Below are 13902 nucleotides of genomic sequence, written 5' to 3' on the forward strand. Positions count from 1 at the left end.
TACCGATACCGATATTGTCCAACTCTTAATTTTCCGATATCAACAGATACCGATATATGCAGGGTCCCCCCCCCCCCCCAAAAATGAATAATTTCAGGTAATTAACATTACATAACATTACCTTTGACAATAAATAAAATCAGAATTAGTTCTTACTTGCCTGGGTAAATAAAGGTTATAGAAATGTAAAAATAGATTTCCGATATCACATTTGAATGCCAATATCGGTAGGCCGATAATATCGGACATCCCTACAATTAACCCTTCCAATTAGCCCTTCCAGAACCAGAGCCAAGCAAACAGTCCCAACAGGAACTCCAACCAAATGCCAGCAAGAATCTAACAAATAGTTCAACAAAACAAGGCCAAATAACAAACAAAAACCAACAAAGTAAATCTCTACGAACGGTCCACCAACTAAACAAGGCCCCAATTTGTCACAAACGGGTCAATTGTGACAAATAGGGAGTCGACACGTGAAAAGCTATTTCACAATGTAATTTATTTAACAAACAATTTATATAAACAATGAATATTAGAATCAGTGATGAATGCAATGTGTGGATGAGTGAAAAAAAGTGTGGTGAGGTGCAAGTAGGAATAACCTGTTCATGGAGATGAAGAAGCAGAGAGAGAGAGAAGGTTAACGAGGGACATATACATATAGGCAGCTCTCACTGCCCAGGTGAGTCCAATTGGGCTGACGAGCCACTCACTACCTGCTCTGGAGAGGCAGTAGACTCACCAATCAGCATGCAGAGTGGGGGCAGTCACACTGACAACAGCCCTCTATCTCTCACTCACAGACAACACACCAACAGTTGGCTTTTTGAACACACAATCACAGAAACACCTGTCAGGTGTCACACCTGTGATGTCAGCGGTTACACCTCAGTGATTTATGTAGGGAATAAACAACTATTTTCATATCAGAGGGACACACAGACCAACAGGTAACACTTATAAAGTAAAAATGGTAAAATTGTTACATTAATGTATTTCCTGAATCAAGTGGAGGTCTCTCATAGGACCGTTTAGGTCTCTTGCCTCTGCGTTGGAACCAATATTTTATAATTTTTGCATTTGTTCTGACCATTTTATTTCAGTGTGTTCAAACTCTATTACAGTAGCACTCAGAGTGATTGTTCCTGTTGTGGAAGATAATTCAGAATGTTTCCTTTCAAAAGCGGCCAGACTCATGCATGTGCTATAAATGGTTCAAGAATATAGCTTTCAAATTACTTTGGGTATATGCAATCGACAGGCGTTTTATGCAAAATGGCAGGACTGTTAAGAGGTTAAATCCTCCCCTAACCACACCCCCACTGGATGAGCTGTCATCTGTCAGTAGCCCTTTTCACACAGAAATGATACCGCAATATGGATCCTCTTTGGGTTGTCCACACTGAACCTAGCAAGATGGTATAAGTGTGTGTAGTGATGTAGTGATGCCATGTTCCTGAGTCGGATAGATGGAGACGCAGAGTGGATAGAATAGATGCAGCATGGATAGAATAGATGCAGCACATTCTGAAATAGGTCTCCAAAGGCGCACGCACACAATGAAAAATACTATCAAATTGACATGCATAACTCGCGATGATTAGTTAAAAGAACACGCCAACATTTTGGGAAATTAGCTTATCGTCTTCTTCAGAGAGAGACAAGAAGATAGATACCAGTTTCCTCTCTGTGCGTTCAGTAGAAAGCTATCTGGCTGCATGTTAGCCTAGCTTAGCACGGCCATGTCCGCTTCCATTCATTGTGCTAAGCTAGGCTAACATGCAGCCAGATAGCTTTCTACTGAACTCACAGAGAGGAAACTGGTATCTATCTTCTTGTTTCTCTCTGGAGAAGTCGGTAAGCTAATTTCCCAAAATGTTGGCGTGTTCCTTTAAGACAAGCTTTTTCTAGGCTTTTGAAAATGTAGGGTAACGGGGCAGTTACCAGCTAATTATTATTAGTACAGTTAGATGGTATGGTACTTATGATACAATACTTTAGACAAATGAGAAGAAGAACAACGCTGCATAATGCTGTGGGATTCAAAATGATCCTGTCACTCGCTATATGGCAAAGATTCAAGTGAAAGAAATAAGTGAGAGATTAACGGGGAGCAGTGTGATAGTACATTTTAATCGACTTCGATCCATTTTGAGACACTTTGTTAAGGGTTTATTGTAAACCTGATAAACATCTTGCTTCGTCCTATAGAGACTGTTGTTTTTTATATATTTCTTATTTTACTTATTAAACTTATTTTCTCTTTCACTGCAAATGATCTTTGTATTTTAATTGTATCTTCTCATTGTTATTTTTCATTCGTTCATTCTTTAATTCATTCATTCGTTCGTTCATTCATTCATTCAAACAGATTGACTGATGGAACATTAAGTTAAGGGGTGAATTAGATTGGAGGTGTCCATTAACATGTGAGCCAGAAGGCTTGTCTACATTCCTAGCATGATCTCACCCTATTATGGACTTGGTGAACCAGCATTAAAGGGGGTTGACAGGACTCTCACAGTGCAGCCTACTCTTTGTGAAGTCAATCAATGGAAATCATGCCTGTCTGTGAGTCTCCTTTTTTCATATATTTTCCAATGAGCCCTTGGGAAAAGAAAAAAGAAAGTACAATGGTAATTTCAGTTTTACCACTGTACCAGCCATTGTATACTTTATACATTATATATTTTTTCAAGTCCACCCTTAACCCTTTCACTAACACACTACAAACGGTTAACCCTTTCACTAGGTCAAGGTCAAGGTCAACTTTATTTATGTAGCACATTTAAAACCAACCGAAGTTGCACCAAAATGCTTTACAATATAAAAACAGAGAAATACTAAAAATACAACATAAAAACAGAGAAATACAAAAAGATACAAAATACAGTATACACTAAATCTGTTATGGTTTGTAACCGACCCCAATCGCACAACACAAGACAGGTATGAGAGTAAGCCAAAACAGGGCATTTATTCAATACAAACAAAAAGCGGCACTGTCCCTTTAAGGGAGAACACAAAAACACTGGAACAAAGAAATAGGGAAAAATGTGGCACTGTGCCTTTAAGAGGCGAGCAGGCTAAGGGGAAAGGCTAAGGGACAGGGCCAGGGCAAAAGGTCAGGGCAGGAACAGGGGCAATGGAGAGGGGGAACAGGGACAGAGGCCCGGGGAGGCGGGCTGGGGACAGGGACAGAGAAACAGGGTTAAGGCCTTGGACAGGGCGAGGGCCAGAGCTGCTTACAGGGATGGCAGGGTTCCGACGGCGGAGGCCTGGCAAGGAGATCCTCCTTGGAAGCGATGCGCGCCGGCTTGGGCGTCTGGAGTAGGAGCGCGCCAGCTTGGGCGTCTGGAGTTGGAGCGCGCCGGCTTGAAGAGACGCATCCTCCCGTGGTATAGGAAGCGATGCGCGCCGGCTTGGGCGTCTGGAGTAGGAGCGCGCCGGCTTGGAGAGACGCATCCTCCCGTGGTATAGGAAGCGATGCGCGCCGGCTTGAGGTCTGGAGTGGGAGCGCGCCGGCTTGGGCGTCTGGAGTAGGAGCGCGCCGGCTTGAAGAGACGCATCCTCCCGTGGTATAGGAAGCGATGCGCGCCGGCTTGGGCGTCTGGAGTAGGGGCGCGCCGGCTTGGAGAGACGCATCCTCCCGTGGTATAGGAAGCGATGCGCGCTGGCTTGAGGTCTGGAGTGGGACACTGGAAAACCTCCCGTAGGGAATTAGAGAGCGCAGACGGTGTCCCACTCCAGGCAAACGGCGACAGGTGGTGATGGCTGGCACCTCGTCTCACGCCGGAGACGCGGCAGGTGATGGTAACGTCCAGGACTCCATGAACACTGAACACAGAAAAGGATAAAGAGTCCAGAACAAAGAACCAGCATACAGAACGACCCGACGAGGACTGGAGGGGAGGTCCAGGTATTTAAAGCCCTCTGGGGCGCTAATCATAACTTATCACAGCTGTGAAAGGTAGTCCAAGGGTGGGGGCTGGTGAAAAGCAGAGGAGAGTAAAACATCGCGAGGGTGGGGGCTGGTGAGGTGAGGAGACAGGGAATTAAAGGTCCAGGGAACAGGCGAAACCTCACAGTACCCCCCCCCCCTCCACGGGAGCCACCGAGCGACCCAAAAAATCAGACAGTGGGGCAGAGGAAACGACAAAGCAACAAACAAAAAAAATTGGGCCATGCTAGCAGGGGAAGCTACACCAAAAGTGGGGCTAGCAGAGGGACAGGGTAGCTGCCAGGGCACTGCTAGCTACAGGGCCTATGCTAGCTGTACTGCTACATTAACATAGAGGCTGCGCTAGCTGCCGGAGCTAGGCTAGCAGACAGGGCTGGAACAGCATGAGAGAACAAGCTAGCTGGAAGGACAGTCCTAGCTGTGGGGAAACTGACCTTGCTAGCTGTAGGGGCAGTCCTAGCAGTGGGGAAACTGACCTTGCTAGCTGAAGGGGCAGTCCTAGCAGTGGGGAAACTGACCTTGCTAGCTGAAGGGGCAGTCCTAGCAGAGGGGAAACTGACCTTGCTAGCTGAAGGGGCAGTCCTAGCAGTGGGGAAACTGACCTTGCTAGCTGAAGGGGCAGTCCTAGCAGTGGGGAAACTGACCTTGCTAGCTGAAGGGGCAGTCCTAGCAGTGGGGAAACTGACCTTGCTAGCTGAAGGGGCAGTCCTAGCAGTGGGGAAACTGACCTTGCTAGCTGAAGGGGCAGTCCTAGCAGCGGGGAAACTGACCTTGCTAGCTGATGGGGCAGTCCTAGCAGTGGGGAAACTGACCTTGCTAGCTGAAGGGGCAGTCCTAGCAGTGGGGAAACTGACCTTGCTAGCTGAAGGGGCAGTCCTAGCAGTGGGGAAAACTGACCTTGCTAGCTGAAGGGGCAGTCCTAGCAGTGGGGAAACTGACCTTGCTAGCTGAAGGGGCAGTCCTAGCAGTGGGGAAACAGGGTAGCTAACGAGGCTAACAGGGAAGCTAACAAGGCTAACAGGGAAGCTAACAAGGCTAACAGGGAAGCTAACAAGGCTAACAGGGAAGCTAACAGGGAAGCTAACAGGGGAGCTTACAGGGGAGACTAACGAGGCTACCAGGGGAGCTAACAGGCTAACAGGGGAGCTAACAAGAGAACTAACAGGGGAAATTAAAGGGAGCTAGAGGGAGCTAGAGTGGGTTAGAGGGAACTAAAAAGGGCAAACTCACATACACTGTCTGTGCTGGCTGGGGTCGTCGACGGGTCGGGTCGTACTGTTATGGTTTGTAACCGACCCCAATCGCACAACACAAGACAGGTATGAGAGTAAGCCAAAACAGGGCATTTATTCAATACAAACAAAAAGCGGCACTGTCCCTTTAACTCTTTCAGTGCCACTCACGAGATTTCTCGTGTTTTTTTATAGGTGGTTGCTAGCCACTCACAAGATTTCTCGGATTTTATATATATATATTTTTTTTGCGATCTGAAAAATTATTGCATCACCCGAGCCTACCCGAGTATAGCCGAGGGGCGCCGACGATCACTGTGGAAAAAAGCGCCCCCTGTCGTCTCCCAGATGACATAAGTGATTTTGGAATGGACTCAATGAAAATGAATGGGGAAAAAAATCCGGTACTCCACATTTTCCAGTTCACTGATCCAGCCGGGGTTACTAGAGTTCATTCTGGAGCCTCAGATCCCAGCGGATCATGGAGTTGAAGGAGGAGGAGGAGACATGTTCTTTTGTCGCTCTCAGAAGAATGTGACTTCTCCCCCCACTGTCCCAACTGCTGACAACACTTGTATGTAAATCCACCTTTGTGGTGAGCACAATGTCAAACAATCTCTGTAAACACACACACAATCTATGAACTATGTCACTCTAGTTCTTACCAGTATATTTGATTTCCAACTGTTACACTTTGACTGTTTCTAAAAGACTAGACACATGATTCATTCATTTTGCACATGACTTAATGATTATTACTGAGTTCCTTAACCTAGAAACAAACTTATTTTTCTCTTATCTTGCAAACACAGGTTCTAGGCAGCAGGGGCGTTTTTAGGGTTAGAAAACATTGGGGGCTTCAGCCCGGGGGGTGGAGGGCCCCCCCCCCCCTTTTTTTATTTTTTTTTCACACAGAAATACGCAATTTTAGAGTAATTAGAGACGAATACTAAAGAACTAGATTCGAGTTTTTTAAAATGAGGTCCAGGTCCATGAGAGGGATATTGGCAGTCCCCATAGAAAATTCAAAGTTAACAGGACCAAATCATCAGTTTCTAATTTATTTATTTAACCTTTATTTAGCCAGATAAAACATTGATATGGTCCAAGAGGCCCCAACGAGGGTACAAATATACATACACACGTACATACATACATACATACATACATACATACATACATACATACATACATACATACATACATACATACATACATACATACATATACACCAATAACAAAATAAAAACAGTTAAGAATCATACACATAAGCAAATAAACAAACAAACATTATGCACAGCCTATGTACAAAAGAAATAAACAGTTAATCTCTAGTCTTTACAGTTTTCTTCGATTGCATAAACACTCAAATCAAAAGTATTACACAATTATCAAAACCTTACACTCAAGGAGCAAAACATAGGCCCAGATTTGCACCCCTATAAGCACAAAGTCAGCCTCACACTTTTTGCAAAACAATACAGTGATTTGCAAAACACTAAACACACTTGCATTCAGTGGCGGCTCGCCACCGGGGGCGCTAGGGCGCCGACCCACCTGTTAAATGAAAGAAGAAGAAAAAAAAACGTTTTTGTTTTTTGTTTTATAGCCCTATAAATAATATAAACATGTTTAAAATGAATAATATTTACTCATTTTAAGTATGTTTGTGTTTCCAATGCACAATATAACTTAATTTTACAAAGATTAATAATAGTTTTCCTGAACAGGAAGTGACGATTCTGTCTGATATAGACCTTTTCATTACCGTAGCCGCAGGCATTTCTCCTCGCCGTATTTCTCTCTGGGCTAGGCGCAATTGCGCCTGAAGTGCGCGTGCCCGCCGTGCACTGGTTCATCGCTGTATCCGTCGCAGCCACGCGCTTTGCGTTGAATATGATGTATTATGATGGAACTCGGGCGCTGGTTTGAAACGACCTAGCAAGCAGCCGAGCGTCTAAAAGCTCTCTGATTGGCCGACGCGGTACTTTCCGTAACCGCAGTTTGCAACATGAGTTTATGCTGTTGTTGTGTTGTGTGATGCAGATATTTGTCTTGGAGCGTGATGGCAAGTTCTTTCAACGGTTAGGCTTAGGCACTCTTTCAAAGTTGGTTAAGGTTAGAGTTTGTCTTAGAGCATGACGATAGAACACCAGGTAGTTTGCAGGCTGTTCGAGGCGGACATGGACAAAGGCACTCACAGTACTTGTTGGCTATTAACAAGCTATATTATGGATGCAGTGTGGAGGGACATGCATGGACAATGGATGGACATCAACACAGGCTGGATGGACAATGCCATGGAGTGGATATACTTTATCAACAAGCCCTGGCTTCTGCTAACAACAAGGTAGATTAGCGATCTTTCTCTCTCTCTCTCTCTCTCTCTCTCTCTCTCTCAGCCACTCAGATAACGCTTCTCTCTCTCTCTCTCTCTCTCTCTCTCTCTCTCTCTCTTTCTTTTGGATTGAAAATACGTGGATTATGGCTTGTTCAATATCGTCTATGTTTGAATGAATGAATGAATGAAAACTTTATTAACAGATTGCAGAATGGGTACAATACAGTACGGCTCAATACACACAATTGTTAAGGGGATGCAGACCAGAGAAAGACGTTTGTCTTGTTTACATCAGGGTCCCAGATTTTCAATTCATATCGATAGTTTAATAGCTAGCCTTGGCTCGTTTAACAATATGCAAAATATGTGTACAGCCCTGTACTCATACTGAAGTTATTCTTGGTATATAATACTACATATACTAGGTCTGATTGTGTAACGAATCGATTCCACGTCGCGCTGTGTGTGAGAGAGAGAAGGAGAGAGGGAGAGATCTGCGTGTGTTTGGAGACGGAGCGAGTTTTGTTTCTAACTTTTCTATTTATATATTGTGTTTCAAGTTGTGAATTAGACTATACTTTATTTGACTGGTTGTGTGTTGTTGTAGTAACAGCTGAGCGACTCGTTCATAAGAGCCGATTCATTGCCGTGAGCGTGAGTCGAATCGCTCACGTCTTGCCATGAGTCGGTTGCGTGGTACTGTACATGTTTGCAAAATGTTTTGGTATAGCGCCTCTAGTGGAGAGAGAACCAGCAGCCGCTACTGCTTGCATTACATTACACATAGAATGTCAAATTACCACACATAAGCCAATTGGTTAAACACAGCAATCAGATGCACAAACACACCATTGCTTAATTGTAGATACACCAATCAGGTTTAAGCACTATAAAAATGCAGCAGGTGAGTTCACCTACCTTCAACCAAAATGGAAGGAGAGTGAAGTACTGTACACAGAACGTGAAAATATACAATACATTCACCAAACACTACACAAGACAACCAATGCAGACTGATGAAAATATACATTTTCTCTCCATATACCCAAATCAGTCAACATTTCAACATGGAGAATCACAACAAAATAATATCTTGCCAGATCCAGCTAGGCAAAGAGATAATGTCTAGTATTTTCTGTACTCATTAAAACATTTTCTATTTTTGTTTTTGTTTTACTGTAATTTTAACCTGTACTGACAGTATTATGTTTGTCTTATATTTGCTGAGCTTACCTTGTTATGCATGAAAACTGGGACATGTTTTGTTGTGATTCTCCATGTTGAAATGTTGACCGATTTGGTTATATGGAGAGAACATTTATATTTTCATCAGTCTGCATCATTGATTTGGGTATATGGAGATAAATGAATTATATTTTAATCAGTCTACAGCATTGGTCTTGTGTAGTGTTTGGTGAATTTATTGTATATTTGCACATTCTCTGTGTACTTCACTTACAGTTCTCTAATCACCGAGAAGTAGAATTGCTAAATGTGTTTTCGGTTAAGCACAGCAGTGTGTAACTGGTTCAAACAGAATTAAGTCATTATGAAACGTGCGTTTCATATGGTAACAAAATGTAGTTTATAAATTAGTGTATAGTTTGTGTTTAATTTAGCAAAGGATCTGAGGTGTTCTGATAAGTGTGTGGTTGTGCTAATTGTGTAGTGTTTTGAAACACCGGGCCCAGTTTACAAAATCGTGCTTAAGCAATCGATAAAATTATATACATAATGTTTGTCTTCTCATAAAAAAAATATTAGATTGGAGTCTTTTCTGCCTTTGGTCCGCTTTGCATTCACATCTCAAATGAACCGCAGCAGGGTTCACTTGCAAGAGTGAATGAGCTTTCACACCACCCCAAACCAACCGGACTATCCGAGGAAATTAACCAGGGTTCGATTAAATCTTATTATATTTTATTACAGTATCATGAGCATGTCTTTGTCAGTGGACATGTGGACAGTGGACAGGCAGAGATGCAGTCCCTACTATCCAAAGTGTCTTTTCCCTCCTGGATGATAATAATAATAAAGCATTTGATTTATAATGCGCCTTTCAAGACACAAAAAAAAAAAAATCCACAAATCAGTGAATGAAAAATGATATAGGATCAAATGAAAACTTGCTAAAAATCGATGTTTAAAAGTACTAAAAATCAAAGAAAAATACCAAACATAACAAACCTTCAGCACAGACAATGGGGATGCTGCCAAAAAGATTCTTTATTGTCATTGTTACAACGAAATGTAGGTGCTAGCCGACACAGTCCTAGATCTTAATATAAACAGTATTAAAAACAGCTGGAGGCGAGACACTGAGGCAGAAAGGTGGAGAATAGGGCCCAAAGCGTGCTGGATGGAGAAGAGTCGGCCTATGCTCCGCTTTGAGTTAAGGGGCCAAGAAGAAGAAGATCAGTTGGGCTGCTCAACCCAACTCAACTTCTGGGTCGGGGGTCAGTTGGCCTATCTAACCCAACTCAATATAGAATGCTCAGTCATTGTTACAATGAAATTTAAAAAAAAAAATGCAGTCCTAGGTGCTAGCCGTCACACAGTCCTAGATCTAAAAATATAAAAACATCCTAAACACAGTATTAAAAATATAAAAACATCCTAAACACAGTATTAAAAATATAAAAACAAGATTAAGACATAAACAACATTAGCATAAACAGGGGGGTGGAAGCACTATGCCTTAATGTTGTGCGTGTGGGGGGGGGGGGGTGCAAGGGAGACTGTCGACTCTTGGTCAGGGTTAGACAGTCAACTCTTCGCCAGATGACGACTTGTTGGCTGTGGCTGTGGCTGTGCCAATGACACACTTGTTCACCTGTAACAAAATAAAAACACGGTTATTAAAAGGTCAACATCGTAGCTGCAGGTTTCAACAAGTTACATTTAAGACTTTTAATACCCCTTAGAGCAAAATAATGCCAAATTCACAACTATACAAAAAAAGAAAAAAAACACTGCAAGACATGGCCAGATTACAAGCTCTGGAATGCATGATGTGACGAATTCTCCATATTAGGGATGTGCATGACAACCAAAATCATTTTTGAATTTTTATTATATTAAATAGTTATTTTCTGCTTCTCAAAGGGTATTGCACATAAATAGGCAGTTCAGAATCGGAAGTTCAGATAATCCTTCAGAACGTTGATCAGCTCAGCTGACTGACAATAAATCAAAATGACACCATTCACCATCATATCCTATAATAACAGCATGGCATTGGCCCATCAACCAGTTTTAATAAAACAGAAACAGTAGCATGTGCATCTTTTAGATAAATTAGGCTGCCTCTAAATATAAAAATGAATTAAGAAGAATGGTGGTTTGCTTCTCATTAAAAAAAAAATTAAGATTCAAATATTTGACTCAGACATGAAAATCGAATGTGGTGACTGTCAAGACTATTCAAAAATTCTAATATTCTAACTCATCCCTACTCCATATTAGAAAGTCAAACTGAAGGTCACTGACGTTGCTGGCAAATCGCAGAGAGTTGACAGTTTCCCCAAAGCTGTCCAGCTCCGGGGAGATGTTGACGAACATCAGCCTGCAGGGGAAATAATACGTTTTTTTTTTTTAATTATTATTATTTTTTACAGCAGTTACAGGGATAAACAAAAACATGCTAAAAATATTACCACCATAAATGTTTAGCCACTGAAGCCGAAATCTGGCTCTGGCGCAAGTTGTCACACTTTACTAACATCCTCCTATATCCAGCCCCTCTGCTAAAGTTACGTCTATGACTCCTGCCCATCCCTAGTATGCATTCATGAGTCAAAATAAATAAAGAGTCCATCAAAACTGAAAGAAGTCAAGTAAGTGAAGCCTACATCTTGCTGTTCCCTCTCAAGCAGCCCTGCAGCAGGTAGGTCAGCTTGCTGCTCCTGTAGGGAATATGGCTATCCTGAAAGACAAGACCACAAACTTAAGACAAACGAAGCACAAAGAAAATTGGTGGCAAATCTAACTAGTTATGAAACACACTTGTGGATAATTGGATACGTGAATGTTTTAGTTTAAATAAGTGATAGTCTAGGTGTTTATGTAGGCCTGACGACATGTTCAAGTGAGGATGGTCCGACGAGAGCTTAATGCAACTCAAGTAGAACTACCATGTACATGATCACAGGAGATATACTTTTAACTAGGGATGTCTGATATTATCGGCCGATATTGGCATTAAAATGCGATATCGGAAATTATCGGTATTCAAAAAAGAAACTCATTTATTTAACCTTTATTTACCCAGGCAAGCAAGTAAGAACAAATTCAGATTTTATTTATTGTCAAAAGTATGCAAAGTGTTGTGTTAATTCCACAACAAGAGATATGTAATGTTAATTACCTGAAATTATTCAGTTTTTTGGGGGGGGGGGAAACCCTGCAACCCTGGTTGATATCGGTATCGGAAATTAAGAGTTGGACAATATCGGTATAGGTAAAAAAGCCAATATCGAATATCCCTACTTTTAACCAAAGGTCATTTGTTGACAGATCAATATGTTTATACAACGGCATGCAAATTTCTCTATTCTGATTGGCTGAAACAGTCCATTTACACGTATGTATCCTTCATAATCCACGCTCCTGGTCCCAGGACCCGCCCACCACCGAATCACATCACTCCGCCGGATCACTCCGTCGGAAAAAACAAGATGGCGGACAATAATCTTTAACAAATGGATATGTTGATAGCGTCATAACGACTAAATATAAAGCGATTCTGTCAAGGGGAACGTGTTAGTATTTTAAACAATGTTGGATGATGTAATTGATGGGTCTTGACTCAATCTAGAACAAAAGAAAAATCGCGGTTTGATTGATAAGATTAATTGATTGATTTAAATTTCTACTTCCTTCTTGCTACTGACTGCAGCGTTCTCTCTCACTGTCCGACGCGTCACGCTGGCGTACCCACAAACACACACACACACATACACACACACACACACACACACACACACACACACGTACACACACACTGTGACACACACGCACACACACACACACACTCCTGTCTGCAACAGCGGGAGAGTCAGACTGAGAGAGAAGCAGCGCTGTTTTAAGTGAGCATGGTCTATTGAATTGATTGATTGGTTGATTGCTAATTTTATTACTGTACCCCTGGTTTCCAACTGGTTAAGTTTAGGCTAAAAGAAATAAATAAAAAAATAGGGCGAAGAAAACGTTTTTTTCCTATAGGGCAAAGAAAACGTTTTAATAAATGTTCAATCAATCATTCCAATAATACACAGTTGGATGTGTTAGTTGGTTGGATGCACTTCAAGCTGCTTCCACATGAGGCAACTTCTCTCAATCATTCCAATAATACACAGTTGGATGTGTTAGTTTGGTTGGATGCACTTCAAGCTGCTTCCACATGGAGTTGTGGGAACTACTTTTTCTGGCGGATGGTTTTTTCAATAAATCTTCGATTAATGTGTGTTTATTGTATAGAAATAAGGTTGGATGAATCTGGCAGTTGTATAAAAGCTTTACACCACGTGCAGTCGTGATTTGTGACCAATAAACCATGCCTAGGGGGGTCTAACGACCCTCGGCTGCGCCTCGGGCCTAACAACCACCCCTAGGCATGGTTTATTGGTCACAAACCACTCCTGCGTGTGATGTAATGCTTAAATAAAGCATGCAACGACTCCATGCATACACAACCACAATCTCCTGCGTTGGTTATTGGGCTGAAGGTAGACTTTTTTTACAACTCATTTTGAGAGACCTAGTCCACAACACTGTGGTTCCGACAGCTGGTTAGAAAACAGGCTGAAGTCCAGGAGGAGGAACCCAGAGTACAGAAAGCTACGGTCCAATCAGGTCGTTCCCACTGCGCCTCATCATCATCTCCAACCAAATACTGTGGCTCAACTAAGGGTAGTCTTGGATAAATTGAGGAAAATGGACATTGAAATCATAATCATGAATCTCTTCTTACCGAAGAAAATTCTCAATCAGTATCAGAGTACAAGCTCCGATACTAGATTGGCCATGTCATTGGTTATTTTAAAGACGAGGCTGATTATAAATCAGTGCTCTACTGCCAATAATACAAGAGTTTATTAATAGACTTAGAACAGATTTGGCCAGCGTTTAAATGCTGGGGTAAGGAACTCTCGACCTCAGTACAGGGTTTTAAATGCTGGGGTGGCAGGACCTCTCGACCTCAGTACAGGGCAGGATGTGGTCTCACCTTGTTAGCCAGGGCATGGATGACCATGCCCAGGTTGGTGAGGGAGCCATTGATGGCCGTCATCTCTTTGAAACGGGCCCCCTGCGACAGACTCTTGTCCACACGCTCACTGCCAGCCAAGTCCACCAGGCACAGAGAG

This window comes from Notolepis coatsorum (assembly GCF_963971535.1).
Source record: "Notolepis coatsorum genome assembly, chromosome: 1".
Lineage (NCBI taxonomy): Eukaryota > Metazoa > Chordata > Actinopteri > Aulopiformes > Paralepididae > Notolepis > Notolepis coatsorum.